This window comes from Bubalus kerabau, chromosome 3 (genome assembly GCF_029407905.1).
Source record: "Bubalus kerabau isolate K-KA32 ecotype Philippines breed swamp buffalo chromosome 3, PCC_UOA_SB_1v2, whole genome shotgun sequence".
Taxonomy (NCBI): domain Eukaryota; kingdom Metazoa; phylum Chordata; class Mammalia; order Artiodactyla; family Bovidae; genus Bubalus; species Bubalus kerabau.
In genome coordinates this window covers 130,701,072-130,714,763 of record NC_073626.1, presented here as the reverse complement: position 1 = coordinate 130,714,763, position 13,692 = coordinate 130,701,072, and the positions used below count along the sequence as shown (strand labels likewise).

The following is a 13,692-nucleotide window of genomic DNA, read 5'->3' as shown; positions in this document are numbered from 1 at the left end:
GACTTTGATGCTGGGAGGGATTTCTGTGTGTTGATTTTATATCCTGCAACTTTACTATAGTCATTGATTAGTTCTAGTAATTTTCTAGTAGAGTCTTTAGGGTTTTCTATGTAGAGGATCATGTCATCTGCAAACAGTGAGAGTTTTACTTCTTATTTTCCAATTTGGATTCCTTTTATTTCTTTTTCTGCTCTGATTGCTGTGGCCAAAACTTCCAAAACTATGTTCAATAGTAGTGGTGAAAGTGGGCACCCTTGTCTTGTTCCTGACTTTAGGGGAAATGCTTTCAGTTTTTCACCATTGAGGATAATGTTTGCTGTGGGTTTGTCATGTATAGCTTTTATTATGTTGAGGTATGTTCCTTCTATTCCTGTTTTCTGGAGAGTTTTTCTTTACTGATCCCTTTCCCGATTTTGAACCAGTCCATTGTTCCAATATCCAGTTCTAACTGTTGCTTCTTGACCTGCATACAGGATTCTCATGAGGCAGGTACTGTAGACTGGTATGCCCATCTCGTTAAGAATTTTCCACACTCTGCTGTGATTCACACAAAGGCGTTAGCATAGACAATGGAGCAGAAGAAAATATTTCTCTGAAATTCTCTTTCTTTTTTACCATTCAATGGATGCTGGCAATTTGATGTCTGGTTCCTCTGCCTTTTCTAAATAAAGCTTGAACATCTGGGAGTTCTTGGTTCACATACTGTTGAAGACTACCTTGAAGGACTTTGAGCATAACCTTTCTAGCATGTGATATGAGTGCAATTGTATGGACCTTTCTACCATGTGAAATGAGTGCAATCACAGGGTAGTTTGAACATTCTTTGGCATTTCCCTTCTTTGGAACTGGAATGAAAATGATATTTTCCAGTCCTGTGGCCACTGCTGAGCTTTCCAAATTTGAAGGCTCATTTCAAATATTGAGTGAAGTGATTTAACAGCAACAACTTTTAGGATTTGAAATATCTCAGCTGGAATTCTATCACCTACATTAGCTTTTTTCATAGTAATGCTTCCTAAGGCCCACTTGATTTCACAATCCAGGATATCCGCTTCTACGTGAATGATCACATCATCGTGGTTATCCGAGTCATTGAGATCTTTTTTTATACAGCTCTTATTCTTGCTATCTCTTCTTAATCTCTTCTATGCCTGTTCAGCTCAGTTCAGTTTCTGAGTCGTGTTCAACTCTTTGCGACCCCATGGACTGCAGCATACCAGGCCTCCCTATTCATGACCAACTCCGGGAGTTTGCTCAAACTCATGTCCATTGAGTCAGTGATGCTATCCAACTATCTCATCCTCTGTCAATCCCCTTCTCCTCCTGCCTTCAATCTTTCCCAGCATCAGGGGCTTTTCCAGTGAGTCAGTTCTTTGTATCAGGTGGCCAAAGTACTGGAGTTTCAGCTTCAACATCAGTCCTACCAATAAATATTCATGGCTGATTTCCTTTGGGATGGACCAGTTGGATCTCTTTGCATTCCAAGGGACTCTCAAGAATCTTCTCCAACACCACAGTTCAAAAGCATCTATTCTTTGGTGCTCAGCTTTCTTTATAGTCCAACTCTCACATCCATATATGACTACTGGAAAAAACATAGCTTTCACTAGATGGACCTTTGTTAGCAAAGAAATGTCTCTGCTTTTTAATACTCTGTCTAGGTTGGTCATAACTTTTCTTCCAAGGATTAAGTGTCTTTTAATTTCAAGGCTGTAGTCATCATCTGCAGTGATTTTGGAGCCCCCCAAAATAAAGTCTCTCACGGTTTCCACTGTTTCCCCATCTATTTGCCATAAAGTGACAGAAAGAGCTGACTCATTTGAAAAGACCCTGATGCTAGGAAAGATTGAAGGCAGGAGGAGAAGGAGACAGAGTATGAGATGGTTGGATGGCATCACCAACTCAATGGACATGAGTCTGTGTAAGCTCCGGGAGTTGGTGATAGACAGGGAGGCCTGGTGTGCTGCAATCCATGAGGTCACAAAGACTCAGACACGACTGATCAAATGAACTCAACTGAACTGATGGGACCAAATGCCATGATCTTAGCTTTCTGAATGTTGAGCTTTAAGCCAATTTTCACTCTCTTCTTTCACTTTCATCAGGAGGTCTTTAGTTCTTCTGGCTTTCTGCCTAAGGGTGGTGTCATCTGCATATCTGAGGTTATTGATATTTCTCCTGGCAATCTTGATTCCAGCTTGTGCTTCTTCCAGCCCAGAGTTTCTCATGATGTACACTACATATAAGTTAAATAAGCAGGGTGACAATACATAGCCTTGATGTACTCCTTTCCCAGTTTGGAACCAGTCTTTTATTCCATGTTCAGTTCTAACTGTTGCTTCCTAACCTGCATACAGGTTTCTCAGGAGGCTGGTCAGGTGGTCTGTTATTCCCATCTCTTGAAGAATTTTCCACAGTTTGTCATGATCCACACAGTCAAAGTCTTGGCATAGTCAAAAAAACAGAAATAGATGCTTTTTCTGGAACTCTCTTGCTTTTCCATGATCCAATGAATGTTAGCAGTTTGATCTCTGGCTCCTCTGCCTTTTTGAAATCCAGCTTGAACATCTGGGAGCTCACAGTTCATGTACTCTTGAAGCCTGGCTTGGAGGATTTTGAGCATTACTTTACTAGAATATGAGATGAGTGCAATTGTGCAGTAGTTTGAGTGTTCTTTGGCATTGCCTTTCTTTGGAATTGGAATGAAAACTGACCTTTTTCAGTCCTTCGGCCACTGCTGCATTTTCCAAATTTGTTGGCATATTGAGTGAGCACTTTCACAGCATCATCTTCCAGGATTTGAAAGAGCTCAACGGGAATTCCATCACCTCCACTAGCTTTGTTCATAGTAGTGCTTCCTGAGGTCCACCTGACTTCGCATTCCAGGATTTCTGGCTCTAGGTGGGTGATCATACCACCATGATTATCTGGGTCGTGGAGATCTTTTTTGTATAGTTCTGTGTATTCTTGCCACCTCTTCTTAATATCTTCTGCTTCTGTTAGGTCCATACCATTTCTGTCATTTATTGTGCCCATCTTTGCATGAAATGTTCCCTTGGCATCTCTAATTTTCTTGAAGAGATCTCTAGTCTTTCCCATTCTATTGTTTTCCTCTATTTCTTTTCACTGATCACTGAGGAATGCTTTTCTATCTCTCCTTGCTATTCTTTGGAACTTTGCATTTAAATGGGTATGCTTTTCCATTTCTCCTTTGTTTTTCACTTCTCTTCTTTTCACAGCTACTTGTAAGGCTTCCTCAGACAGCCATTTTGCTTTTTTGCATTTCTTTTTTGGGGGATGGTCTTGATCCCTGTCTCTTGTATAAGTCATGAACCTCCATCCATAGTTCTTTAGGCACTCTATCAGTTCTAATCCCTTGAATCTATTTGTCACTTCCTCTGTGTAATCTATGTCTGTTAGCTTCTTACTGTTTCTATCTTTTATTATGCCCATCTTTGCATGATATGTTCCCTTAGTATCTCTAATTTTCTTGAAGAGATCTAGTCTTTTTCATCTATTATTCATCTCTATTTCTTTACATTGTTGTCTTAAGAAGGCCTCTTATCTCTCCTTGCTGTTCTTTAGAACTCTGCATTTAGTTGGGTGTATATTTTCCTTTCTCCTTTGCTTTTACTTCTCTTCTTTTCTCAGCTGTTTATCAAGCCTCCTCAGACAACCATTTGCCTTGTTTCATTTCTTTTTTCTTGGGGATGCTTTTGATCTTTCCCTCCTGTACAGTTTTATGAACTTCCATCCTTAGTTCTAGTTCCCAAAATAAAAATGGCAAGCTATTCCAATCAAAATAAATATATAGGAATGTGGATGGGTATAAATATCAATATACAAAATCAATAATGTTCCTATAGAGCAACAATAACCAATTAGACCATGTGATAGCAAGAAAAGAATCTTATTCATCAACAAAAGCAGCCAAACATCCAGAAATTAACTTAAGATCTATGACTGTAAATGACTGTAAAAAGGAAAATAAAAAAAATTTACCTTGACTCATTTAGAATAGATGGAACATGCTTTGATACAATTTAGGAATGTATAGTTATTCTCTTTAATGCAATAAAATCCCAGAGAATAACCCAAGAAAAATTATTTTCATATAACATGAAAAGCTAATTCTAAGAACCATAAAGAAAATAATTATTAGTAGTTAACAGAGTGTTGAAAAGGAATCATCTGTCCTTGTGTTGGCGCGGTGGGTGAGCAGAGAGGGATGTTCTATTCAATATTAAAATATACCCTATAAGTATAATGTTGAAACAGGACCTGGAAAGAAAACTACATAAATAAAACAGAGCAGGGAATTCAGAAACATATTTTTCTTCCTTTTTTTTCAATATCTTTTTATTTTAATTTTTTAAACAGCAAAAACATTTGCATTGGGATATATGCAATTAACAATGTTGTGATATTTTTGGGTGAACTGTGAAGGGACTCAGCCATACACATACATGTCCATTTCATCCCAAACCCCCCACCCATCCAGGCTGGCACATAACATTGAGCAGAGTTACATGTGCTATACAATACATTTTTGTTGGTTATCCATTTCAGAAACACATTCTGTATATAGAGAGATTTCATACCTTATAATATATATATATATATATATATATATATATATATATGAATTCTAAATAGCTAGGGAGAAAAAGAACCATGAAATAAATGGAGATAGAAATAATATTTTGGAAAATAAAGTTACAATACTACCTCAAACAAATTCCAGATTAAATGAAGACATAAAAATAGCAGCAAACAAAACAATAACATAAACAAAAACTAAAAATATGAGTAAAATACAATATAGCAGTTTAAAATGCATATAAATCATATGTGATTTATACTGACATGCTATGTTTCCCATGGCATATATTAAGCAAAAATGCAAAAAAAACAAAACTAGCAAGCACACTGTGGTATAACACATATAAGTATACTGCTTATGTAGAAAAGAAAAAAAAAAGTGAAAACAGTGAAAGTGTTCGTTACTCAGTTGTGTATAACTGTTTGCAACCCCATGACTGTAGCCTGCCAGGCTATTCTGTCCACGGAATTCTCTAGGCAAGAATACTAGAGTGGGTTGTCATTCCTTTCGCCAGTAGATCTTCCCGACTCAGGAATGTAACCAAGGTCTCCTGCATTGCAGGCAGATTCTTCACTGTGTAAGCCACCAGGGAAGCCCTGCTTATATAAGTACACAAATAATAATACTGCATGGTGTTTCCTTAATGTACTTAAATGTATGTGACTGCCTCGAATGAGGCCAGGAAAGTATCACAGTGGCCTAATATCAGTTGTCTCTAGGAAGAGCACTAGGATTATTATTGAATAATTTTATAGCAAACATGTATTTATGTATTGACTGAATAATTAAAAATAAAATTTCATTTATTATGTGTATCATGCATAATGCTTCCAATCTTCTTTGAGTAATTTAAAAATTATTTCAAGTTTCAAAAAAAACCCACCTCGCTATATCTAGAATTGTGTGTATCTATAAAAATCCTTTATTAATCTATGTGTTATTTAGACATTAGCAAACATCTTTCCCAGAATCAGCATGTTTGTGCCTGGGGTATGGATTGGAGTCCATATGTAATATTCATCTTGGTTTTCTGTAAAGGTTCCCCCCTCCACCCCCGCAAGACCACAAGCCAAAAATAAGCATTTGCCTTCTTTTTAGCAGAATGGTAACAAGGCACAAGATTTTGCCCAGTAGAGTGGTATATGGGTATTCTATGGAAATCCCCATGTGGTTATTATTTATAATTCAGGGTAAGGAGAAAGAAACCTGAATTGTTAAACTTGAATTATTCCTGTTTCTGTTGCCCACAGAATTGTGGAGCAGTAGAGACAACTCCCAACACAGTTCTAGGTGGTTGATTTAGTGGTCCAACTGTCTTCCCAAAGAATTCTCTGAAGTATAGGTTTGCATCTCATCTGGAGATACCCCTGAGAGAACATCATTTGATAGGGCAGGCATCTGCAGCAACATGGATGGATTTGGAGAGTGTCATATCAAGTGAGGTAAGTCAGAGAAAGAAGGACAAATACCATATGATATCACTGACACATGGAGTTTGAAATAAATGACAGAAATGAGCTTATTTAAAAAACAAAAATAGACACACAGACAAGGAAACAAAATTATGATTACCATTGGGGAAATGGGGGAGGCATAAATTAGAAGGTTGGGATTAACATATACACACTGCTGCTGCTAAGTCACTTCAGTCGTGTCTGACTCTGTGCGACCCCATGGACTGCAGCCTACCAGGCTTCTCCATCCATGGGATTCTCCATATGTAAAACTGGAGAAGGGCATGGCAACCCACTCCAGAATTCTTCCCTGGAGAATTCCATGAACAGGGGAGCCTGGCTGGCTGTGGTCCACAGCGTCACAAAGAGTTGGACAAAACTGAGCGACTGACTAAACGATAATGGCAATATGTAAAATAGATAACCAACACAGACCTACTGTGTAGCACAAGGAACTCTACTCAATACAGTGTAATAATCTACATGGGAAAAAAATCTTAAAAAAGAGTGGGCATATGTATATGTATAACTGAATCACTTTGCTGTACACATGAAAATAACACAAGATTGTCAATCAACTATACTCTATTATAAAATAAATTTAAAGTAAAAAGGTAAAAAATGTTCTTTCAAATGATTTTAAAAAGAAGACAATGAGGCAGGAAAGTCCACCATAATCCTAATCAGAGTATGGAATTGCAACGTGAGCCATTTTGACTAAAAGGATCATCTCCCATCTCATTAAATGGAGAGCCAATTCACCCCTCACTGTGCTTCCTTCTGCCACAGTTTTTAAAGATGAAGTATCACCAGTAAAGTCACTATCAAAAATAGCCTTAAACCAACTTCTTGCAATAGCAATATGAGCCCCAGGTCTTTTCTAGAGTCAGCCAGAGAAGCTATTCACTTCTTCCAGGCTGGCTGCCAGGCCAAGTCATTACCTGACTGACAGGAGTTTCAGGGTTTCCTGGATGTTAGGGCCCTGGAAATCTGATTAGTTTTCTCCTGGGAGACCCTGCTGAGAACAGACATTACCTCAAAAGTTGAACCATAGGCCCATTCAAAGAAATAAGTCAATAAATTTAAGTCTGTAATTATAAGCTTTAAGAATTTTCCCTACTAGTCCCAACCACCCCAGAGTGATTTTACGGCTAAGCCCAGGAGACCTTGAAATACAAAAGGAGCCTACAATTCACTAAAAGAATAGGAGCAAGGGCAATTCAGGACAAACACTTTTCACAATCCAATATACTAACATTGCTGTGACATTTTGATGCAATTGTGCAGTAATCACTTTGGGGTCCTTTCTTATTCCAGCTTCCTTTGTGGAAGTGGTGGCTGCCATGTGACTAGGGACACATCATCAACACTGTCTTATCAGCAAAAATAAGTTGAAACTTGGAAATAAAACAAAAAATCATAGATGACATTTGTCCAGTAGAGATGCAGGTAATTTCTTTCCAGTGTAACAGATACCTCCAAAGATGGCATGGTAAGCAAGAGCTTCATATCTAACATCACAACTTTATCCTCTCTTTGTTGTTAAATTCCCCACACCATATCCTAGATTTTTAGATGTTCTCTGAACTGGTCATGACATCTTAACGGCTTCCTCATTAATTAATGAGTGAAATAAAATCTTTGACACGTTCATTTTCTATTTGCCTGAGACTCATGATTTTAGCTTTTGGAAGATTTGATTTTTAACACATACAACTAGTATTAGTTAAAATGGTGCTGTTCATCATTAGAAAGTATAAAACTGTTACAGGAAAGATCTTAACCCCACAATACATAATACTTGGGACAAATAATAATAATAATAAGATATTTAAAGAACTTTTTCAGTCTTTTGCATCATCAATGAAGAGGAGTCTGCCGGGTAAATTGAGGGTAGTTTGAGGGAAACTCAAACTCAAATCCATCCTAGTTTGAGGGAAAATACCATTGGAAGACTATGAGTCAGAGACTTCCTTGGTAGTTCCATGGTTAAGACTATGTTTCCAATGCAGGAGATGTGGGTTCAATTCCTGGTCCAGTAATTAAGATTCCACATGCCGGGCCACCAAAAATAAGAGAGAGTATGAATCACAACAATACAAACTTGACTCTAAGGAACCCATTAAATTTAAAGAGTACTTTTAAGAAGAAAATGGGAGAAGAGTAGGCAATATTTTATGGCTAATGCTTGGGAAGAATGAAAAATAAATTTCTTAAATCAAAGACAGTTACTTTGATTTTAAAAAGTATGTGTATGTGTGTCTCTGTGTATATTTTGCACAATAAATCCATGTCATTCTGCCACTGCTAGGGTTCTCCAGAAAACAGGCTTGAGATGAAATTAAAGAGGCATGGTGTTTTTTAGGGGGAACCTTTAGGAAACACATCTTTGATCCAGAGGGGAAAGAAGCATAAATGGGCAGAGAAGTGAGCTCTGGGACAGGTCTGACCATCTAGAACAGCCCCATGGAGAGTGGCAGAGCAAGAAAAATCGATCAGAGATTTGCTTCCTTGGGCCAAAATGGTTGGGTCTTTGTATTCTGGAGTCAACTGACTGTTGTCTGGGTGTATCTCGGCAGCAGATGCAGTACCTGAAAGGACAGACAGGGAAAGACTGTCTTCCAACAGCACTCCCAGTGGCAGAGCCTTCTTGAATGGGTACCTGGGCAGCACATCCCAGAGACTGCCTACCTCAGGTTCCTCAGCCTCTCTACACATCACAGATGGGGCCTGAGATGACCCTTAATCTTTAGCCTGAGACATGGATGATGAAGCAGGAAGCTGAATTAAAACATGGCACTTTTCACCTCTTCTACAGAATTGCCTTCCCCAACACAAGTGGCGCTGAAGCCAAATTCTTTTCTCTCTGAATCAGAAGGAATTTGGTACTACAATGAGACCAGAGTGTAAATCTGCCAGTCACATGTTCAGAGGGTTTGATGATGTCTTCTTCTGCTCCATCACTCTCCTCCAAGGCTTTCTTCTCTCCTCTTCTTAGTCATCAGCTTTGTTGCCAGAGCCTTGCAGATATGAAACAAGTTATAGGCAGCATTGCAGCATCAGCATGCCTGGCTGGGTCCATTCTCATCTAAACTGAAGCTTCCCTGGACATAGTTACATAAGCTCAATAGCATCTTGGCTTTGGAAAAGACAAGCAGCTTCTCATTTCCCTCAGTTTAGAGGGAATGTTGAATCCTTGAATGTCCAGAGAGTACTGTTTTATTTCTCAGAAAAGTCTGGCTTGAGTTCCTTTGTATAACTATCACCCTGGCTCCACATAAACAGTTCTGTATTAATGTTTTGTTTCTTCACTGAGTTACAGATTTTGATGACCGGAGGTGCCAGGGTAATCGGAATGACTGCTTCCATCATTGAGTTTTTGTTGTGGTCCAAATCTCAGGGCTTTTCTCCCTGGGCTGCCTGAGAAAAATGATGCCAAAGAGAATGTTGTACTTCTCTTTAAAAAAAAAGATGGCATGCTTTGAGATATGTTTTCTCAAAGGCAGAATTAAAAATTTAAACAGTTAAACCGAATAAGAAAAGTCTACCTTCTCCATCAATGGCCCATTAACAATCCAATGCAGCCAGTATGTGACAAAATGAGCTTCAGTTAAAGTTTTAGAGATTGTTGATAAACATTTCCAAAAGGGTTTTGGAATATTAGGAGCAGAAAAAACTAACATGGGCTTCAGGGTGGGTTTAACAATGATCAACAACTTCAAAATGAGACATCATGTAGCGGAAGGAATCATTTGCTCTTTTGTTGTTTCTTTTTCCCTTTTGGCTGTGCTGCACAACATTCAGGATCTTAGTTCACCAACCAGAGACTGATCCCCTGCTCCATGCATTAGAAGTGCAGTGTCTTAACCATTGGACTGCCAGGGAAGTCACTGGAAGAGTCATTTAATCATTTACTTCTCTGTCAATAAAAAGAACTAGTGTTTTTTTTTTTTTTTTTTTTAAGTATGTTCAAGTTCTAAGAATCTGATTTTGTGGAGCATATATGGTGTTGGGGAAGAAAAAAGTGCAAGAGGAAGCAGGTGGCTCTTGTTTTTTTCTTTATCGTAGAAGCACTGAGGAAGCAAAGCATTCATAGCACTTGCCTGCTGGTGTACTGAGGTCTGCTATGAACTTCTTAAATGAATCAGGACACCTCTTCTTACTGAACTATTACAAGAAATATTAGAAATCCTGTATTAATATTTTTTGCTAAAATGATTCAAGCATACTTGACATATTTAGCTTTGAAAAAAACTTTTGGTAAATCAGACCTTATCATCAGAAAGTATAGGATGTAGAAAGACAATGATATCTTCACTTCTCACCATTGACATCCTCCACACAACAATGGTTTTGCATAACAAATATGCTTAAAGGTGATTTTCTAATTCTTCCTTAATGTGAAAAGGATGTATATCTCCTCCTATACAGACATACATCTTTTCTGATAGAAAACTCTTCTGGCCTGTGTCAGGAAGCACTCTCAAGAGTAAATGTAAGTAACTATTCCACAGAGAGACTCTGGCACCATGACGTGTCAGGGCACAGAGCAAATGAGCACTGCTTTGCCTGTCTTCACCGCTGACCTCGCCAAGTTTGACATGTTTCATCTGAAAATAGGAATAATAATTCCCAACTGGTGTGGAAGCAGGCGCAGCACAGAGGGGCAGGGTGAGGCTCTGCAACTTTATGATTTATCAAGTTAATGTGGTATTTTCCCCAAGGAGTTCTAAGTGGGAGTTACTTCAATTTATTTTGATACAAATAAAGCAGCTGAGCCAAAAAAAAAAAAAAAAAGAAAGAAAGAAAAAGGAAAAAAAAAAAGAAAGAAAGAAAAAGGAAAAAAAAAAAGGTTCATGAAAAGCCAAAAAGGTAAGAAAAAAGTAAAGTAACACAAAATAAGACTTAGTCTCACAGCTCTACAAAGTGTCTACTCTATAATTCCAACATATTGGGAAAGATGAGATGTCGGATTTGGGGACAATGAGATATTTTCCTTGCTGTTACATACACACAGGCATGAGGGTAAGGATAATTGTCATGTCTAACATACACATGGAGATAATAGCATATCCACAAGTTGTAAGAGTTCCATTACCATACTCATCAATTCCATTCTGCAAATAAAGACAATGTGTCCATTTAGGCTAGTTGCTTTCCTACTAGTGTCCCAAGATCTGATGGCAGTTGACCTGGAGTTCACACCTAGATCTCTTCGTTTCACTTTTAGTGAAAGGTGCTACTTCTTAGATTTCTCTTGCCTCATCCTCATATTGACTTGAAAAGCTAGCACATGCATGCTAAGTCACTTAGTCGTGTCCAACTCTTTGCAACCCTATGGACTGTAGCCCACCAGGCCCCTCTGTCCATGGGATTACTTGGAGAATCCCATGGACAGAGGAGTAAGGAATAGCAAAAGGGAGGGACTATGCAGCCAAGGGTTTTAAAGTTGAAACAATCCCAAGCTTGCTGCGTTCATCTCAGAAGCTCGTGTTATGAAATTTCTCTTACTCTATTCAAAAAATGCCACCACTGAAATGGCATGGTTGCAACTGTCCCTAACTACCAGGGAAATAAAAGTCTGCAGTTACAATATTGATTCTGGGAATCTAGCATGCATTGACTTGGGTATCAGCACTTCAGCATTTCACATTCCAATGACAGGAGCATTGCTAAGAGGTGCATCCATTCTATAAAATTCAATCTGGTATTTAGGAAGCACTCATGGGCACAACAGCAATACCAGTGATTACCATGCTGAACAACAGTCTGTTTTGATTGAAAGATCCTTCAGTGGTTAAAGGTGTCTAGACAGACATATCCAAATGAATATTTAAGTACCGTCACATTCAATCTATCCAGTTAACCAACTGATAACCAACAAGGACCTACTATATAGCACCAGGGACTTATACTCAATATTTTGTAATAACCTATATTCAGAAAAGAATCTGAAAAAGAATGCCTATATGGATATGTAGAATGGTGTCACTTTGCTATACACTTGAAACTAACACGACATTGTAATTCAACTATACTTCAATTTAAAGAATTAAAGAAAAGAAGCACACAGCAATCATAGTTTTTCTGCCTAGCAAGTATAAAAATCCAGTGACAAAATTTCTGAATGATAGAGAATGCAATTCATCATTTTGGCTGCTCTAGCTAAGTAGAGGTTTTTTTTTTTTGTTTTTGTTTTTGTTTTTTTAACCACTGAACCATACAAAATGGAAATATCAAGACTTGAATTTTTTTTTTTTTTGCCACCCAACATTTCTAAGCAGACTGAACATTAAATAGCGAAATTCAAACCAACAGACTAAAATGACCTCCAACGGCATTTTTTCTTCTTCAAGTATATTAAGCCAAATTCAATAAAGCATAGTAACATCTGAGATGGAACTTATTAGAAAGAAACATAACAGAAACAGGTGCTCTTGCTGTAGCTGACCTTGGCAGCAGCTCGAGCAAGGTGTCTCCTCCAGACCCATAGACAACCTCTTATTCACTGCATTTATGATCAATTTAACAGAAATGTCTAGAGATTAAAACCTGCAAGAAACACAGCTGCCTCTTTTCACTTTCAACTTGCACAGTTTGTCACATTTTCAAGCTGTATGATAATTTCATAACTACATGAAATTTGCATGAAGGGATTGAAAAATTCCATCTTTATACACACCTTTCAACCAGAAAGATTCATCAATATAGTCTGAAGATAAATTAAACTTTGGCATGGAATATAATTTATGAAAATTGCAAAGTACTTGAATTGATTATACCAAAAAAGACATTAAATCTTGATAACTAGCAAACTTATTCAGAGCAATAAAATGTTATGTTTAAATAGAATTAAGACATCAATATAAATTAAAAATATATGTTTTAATAGTAAATCATATCACTTATGTAGGTTAATTAAGTGAATGTCTTTTCATCATCATTCATAAAAATGCTCTTAATCACTTATGTCTTAGCTTCTGCTGAATATGTAAAACATGATAGATGAAGAAAGAAATATGATTACTGTTGGAAAGACAGATTACATATTCTGTTACTTCCTTTCTTTTAGTTGGTGTGTTCTTAGTGACAACTTTCCTCAGAGTTAAAAGTTGCACAGACCCGGATTTCAAGAAAGCAATTAAGATGCATCCATTGATAGTTGACGACATTTCATTACTAGCAGTAAAGCTATATAGTGTGAGCTGATAAAATAAATACATAAGGAAAAAAACTTAAATCTGGGTATACTGGCAAATTTTGGAACTTATTGGTACTACTGTTCTAAGCATCTGAACTTCAAGTTTCAGATAAGAGCAGTGTCTTGGCTTTGATAATAATACAATATACCTAACATTTACAGCTCTGTTTTGTACTTTAAACCTATATATGCCCTGCTCAACCTATCAAAGAATACCTCCTAAATTATAGCAATAATGTGAACCTTTCTTTTCCTATATGGACTAATGTGGTGAAATTCTCTCTTTCTGTCTCCCTGTCTCCCACAACACACACACACACACACATACACACACAGTGAGCACTTGAAAAAGATGTTTTATTGCATAAGTCATCTTTCAATTCCCACCATCCAACAAGGAACCTGATTTGTTTTTGGTACTCACTTAATATTTA

General features: G+C 37.6%; 1 protein-coding gene across 2 annotated transcripts in view; it reads right to left on the bottom strand.

Moving 5' to 3' along the window:
- CNTNAP5 (contactin associated protein family member 5) overlaps window positions 1-13,692 on the bottom strand; it is a 1,047,625-nt gene that overhangs the window by 161,477 nt on the left and 872,456 nt on the right. The window lies entirely within an intron of this gene.